Source organism: Callionymus lyra, chromosome 1 (assembly GCF_982586985.1).
Source record: "Callionymus lyra chromosome 1, fCalLyr1.hap1.1, whole genome shotgun sequence".
Taxonomy (NCBI): domain Eukaryota; kingdom Metazoa; phylum Chordata; class Actinopteri; order Syngnathiformes; family Callionymidae; genus Callionymus; species Callionymus lyra.
This window is the reverse complement of record NC_141818.1, coordinates 1,220,784-1,225,783: the sequence shown is the minus strand read 5'-3', so window position 1 is coordinate 1,225,783 and position 5,000 is coordinate 1,220,784. Positions and strand designations below refer to the sequence as shown.

Genomic DNA, 5,000 nt, shown 5'->3' with positions numbered 1-5,000 from the left:
TGTGAGTCACATGATCGTCTGTGAGTCAGATGATCGTCTGTGCGTCACATGATCGTCTGTGCGTCACATGATCGTCTGTGAGTCACATGATCGTCTGTGAGTCACATGATCGTCTGTGCGTCACATGATCGTCTGTGAGTCACATGATCGTCTGTGCGTCACATGATCGTCTGTGAGTCACATGATCGTCTGTGCGTCACATGATCGTCTGTGAGTCACATGATCGTCTGTGCGTCACATGATTGTCTATAAGTCACATGATCGTCTGTGCGTCACATGATCGTCTGTGAGTCACATGATCGTCTGTGCGTCACATGATCGTCTGTGAGTCACATGATCGTCTGTGAGTCACATGATCGTCTATAAGTCACATGATCGTCTGTGTGTCACATGATCGTCTGTGAGTCACATGATCGTCTGTGAGTCACATGATCGTCTGTGAGTCACATGATCGTCTGTGAGTCACATGATCGTCTGTGCGTCACATGATCGTCTGTGAGTCACATGATCGTCTGTGAGTCACATGATCGTCTGTGCGTCACATGATCGTCTGTGCGTCACATGATCGTCTGTGAGTCACATGATGGTCTGTGAGTCACATGATCGTCTGTGAGTCACATGATCGTCTGTGCGTCACATGATCGTCTGTGAGTCACATGATCGTCTGTGAGTCACATGATCGTCTGTGAGTCACATGATCGTCTGTGCGTCACATGATCGTCTGTGAGTCACATGATCGTCTGTGAGTCACATGATCGTCTGTGCGTCACATGATCGTCTGTGCGTCACATGATCGTCTGTGAGTCACATTATCGTCTGTGAGTCACATGATCGTCTGTGCGTCACATGATCGTCTGTGAGTCACATGATGGTCTGTGAGTCACATGATCGTCTGTGCGTCACATGATCGTCTGTGAGTCACATGATCGTCTGTGAGTCACATGATCGTCTGTGAGTCACATGATCGTCTGTGAGTCACATGATCGTCTGTGCGTCACATGATCATCTGTGAGTCACATGATCGTCTGTGAGTCACATGATTGTCTGTGAGTCACATGATCGTCTGTGTGTCACATGATCATCTGTGAGTCACATGATCGTCTGTGCGTCACATGATCATCTGTGAGTCACATGATCGTCTGTGCGTCACATGATCGTCTGTGAGTCACATGATCGTCTGTGTGTCACATGATCGTCTGTGAGTCACATGATCGTCTGTGAGTCACATGATCGTCTGAGCATCACATGATCGTCTGTGAGTCACATGATCGTCTGAGCATCACATGATCGTCTGAGCATCACATGATCGTCTGTGAGTCACATGATCGTCTGTGAGTCACATGATCGTCTGTGTGTCACATGATCGTCTGTGAGTCACATGATCGTCTGAGCATCACATGATCGTCTGAGCATCACATGATCGTCTGTGAGTCACATGATCGTCTGTGAGTCACATGATCGTCTGTGTGTCAGATGATCGTCTGTGAGTCACATGATCGTCTGTGAGTCACATGATCGTCTGAGCATCACATGATCGTCTGTGAGTCACATGATCGTCTGTGAGTCACATGATCGTCTGTGCGTCACATGATCGTCTGTGAGTCACATGATCGTCTGAGCGTCACATGATCGTCTGTGAGTCACATGATCGTCTGTGAGTCACATGATCGTCTGTGAGTCACATGATCGTCTGTGCGTCACATGATCGTCTGTGAGTCACATGATCGTCTGTGAGTCACATGATCGTCTGTGAGTCACATGATCGTCTGTGCGTCACATGATTGTCTGTGAGTCACATGATCGTCTGTGCGTCACATGATCGTCTGTGAGTCACATGATCGTCTGTGAGTCACATGATCGTCTGTGAGTCACATGATTGTCTGTGAGTCACATGATTGTCTGTGAGTCACATGATCGTCTGTGAGTCACATGATTGTCTGTGAGTCACATGATCGTCTGTGAGTCACATGATCGTCTGTGAGTCACATGATCGTCTGTGCGTCACATGATCGTCTGTGAGTCACATGATCGTCTGTGAGTCACATGATCGTCTGTGAGTCACATGATTGTCTGTGAGTCACATGATCGTCTGTGCGTCACATGATCGTCTGTGAGTCACATGATCGTCTGTGTGTCACATGATCGTCTGTGAGTCACATGATCGTCTGTGAGTCACATGATCGTCTGAGCATCACATGATCGTCTGTGAGTCACATGATCGTCTGAGCATCACATGATCGTCTGAGCATCACATGATCGTCTGTGAGTCACATGATCGTCTGTGAGTCACATGATCGTCTGTGTGTCACATGATCGTCTGTGAGTCACATGATCGTCTGAGCATCACATGATCGTCTGAGCATCACATGATCGTCTGTGAGTCACATGATCGTCTGTGAGTCACATGATCGTCTGTGTGTCACATGATCGTCTGTGAGTCACATGATCGTCTGTGAGTCACATGATCGTCTGAGCATCACATGATCGTCTGTGAGTCACATGATCGTCTGTGAGTCACATGATCGTCTGTGCGTCACATGATCGTCTGTGAGTCACATGATCGTCTGAGCGTCACATGATCGTCTGTGAGTCACATGATCGTCTGTGAGTCACATGATCGTCTGTGAGTCACATGATCGTCTGTGCGTCACATGATCGTCTGTGAGTCACATGATCGTCTGTGCGTCACATGATCGTCTGTGAGTCACATGATCGTCTGTGAGTCACATGATCGTCTGTGAGTCACATGATCGTCTGAGCGTCACATGATCGTCTGTGAGTCACATGATGGTCTGTGAGTCACATGATCGTCTGTGCGTCACATGATCGTCTGTGAGTCACATGATCGTCTGTGAGTCACATGATCGTCTGTGAGTCACATGATCGTCTGTGAGTCACATGATCGTCTGTGCGTCACATGATCATCTGTGAGTCACATGATCGTCTGTGAGTCACATGATTGTCTGTGAGTCACATGATCGTCTGTGCGTCACATGATCGTCTGTGAGTCACATGATCGTCTGTGTGTCACATGATCGTCTGTGAGTCACATGATCGTCTGTGAGTTACATGATCGTCTGAGCATCACATGATCGTCTGTGAGTCACATGATCGTCTGAGCATCACATGATCGTCTGAGCATCACATGATCGTCTGTGAGTCACATGATCGTCTGTGAGTCACATGATCGTCTGTGTGTCACATGATCGTCTGTGAGTCACATGATCGTCTGTGAGTCACATGATCGTCTGAGCATCACATGATCGTCTGAGCATCACATGATCGTCTGTGAGTCACATGATCGTCTGAGCATCACATGATCGTCTGAGCATCACATGATCGTCTGTGAGTCACATGATCGTCTGTGAGTCACATGATCGTCTGTGTGTCACATGATCGTCTGTGAGTCACATGATCGTCTGTGAGTCACATGATCGTCTGAGCATCACATGATCGTCTGAGCATCACATGATCGTCTGTGAGTCACATGATCGTCTGTGAGTCACATGATCGTCTGTGAGTCACATGATCGTCTGTGAGTCACATGATCGTCTGTGTGTCACATGATCGTCTGTGAGTCACATGATCGTCTGTGAGTCACATGATCGTCTGAGCATCACATGATCGTCTGTGAGTCACATGATCGTCTGTGAGTCACATGATCGTCTGTGTGTCACATGATCGTCTGTGAGTCACATGATCGTCTGAGCATCACATGATCGTCTGAGCATCACATGATCGTCTGTGAGTCACATGATCGTCTGTGCGTCACATGATCGTCTGTGAGTCACATGATCGTCTGAGCGTCACATGATCGTCTGTGAGTCACATGATCGTCTGTGAGTCACATGATCGTCTGTGAGTCACATGATCGTCTGTGCGTCACATGATCGTCTGTGAGTCACATGATCGTCTGTGAGTCACATGATCGTCTGTGAGTCACATGATCGTCATGATCGTCTGTGAGTCACATGATCGTCTCTGAGTCACATGATCGTCTGTGAGTCACATGATCGTCTGTGAGTCACATGATCGTCTGTGAGTTACATGATCGTCTGTGAGTCACATGATCGTCTGTGAGTCACATGATCGTCTGAGCGTCACATGATCGTCTGTGAGTCACATGATCGTCTGTGAGTCACATGATCGTCTGTGAGTCACATGATCGTCTGTGCGTCACATGATCGTCTGTGGGTCACATGATCGTCTGTGAGTCACATGATCGTCTGTGCGTCACATGATCGTCTGTGGGTCACATGATCGTCTGTGAGTCACATGATCGTCTGTGCGTCACATGATCGTCTGTGAGTCACATGATCGTCTGTGAGTCACATGATCGTCTGTGCGTCACATGATTGTCTATAAGTCACATGATCGTCTGTGCGTCACATGATCGTCTGTGAGTCACATGATCGTCTGTGCGTCACATGATCGTCTGTGAGTCACATGATCGTCTGTGCGTCACATGATCGTCTGTGAGTCACATGATCGTCTGTGAGTCACATGATCGTCTGTGCGTCACATGATTGTCTATAAGTCACATGATCGTCTGTGCGTCACATGATCGTCTGTGAGTCACATGATCGTCTGTGAGTCACATGATCGTCTGTGAGTCACATGATCGTCTGTGCGTCACATGATCGTCTGTGAGTCACATGATCGTCTGTGAGTCACATGATCGTCTGTGAGTCACATGATCGTCTGTGAGTCACATGATCGTCTGTGAGTCACATGATCGTCTGTGAGTCACATGATCGTCTGTGAGTCACATGATCGTCTGTGTGTCACATGATCGTCTGTGCGTCACATGATCGTCTGTGAGTCACATGATCGTCTGTGAGTCACATGATCGTCTGTGAGTCACATGATCGTCTGTGCGTCACATGATCGTCTGTGAGTCACATGATCGTCTGTGCGTCACATGATCGTCTGTGTGTCACATGATCGTCTGTGCGTCACATGATCGTCTGTGCGTCACATGATCGTCTGTGAGTCACATG

General features: G+C 48.0%; 1 protein-coding gene across 1 annotated transcript in view; it reads right to left on the bottom strand.

Moving 5' to 3' along the window:
- Positions 1–5,000, bottom strand: part of LOC148087332 (sphingosine kinase 1-like) — a 20,540-nt gene that overhangs the window by 6,021 nt on the left and 9,519 nt on the right. The window lies entirely within an intron of this gene.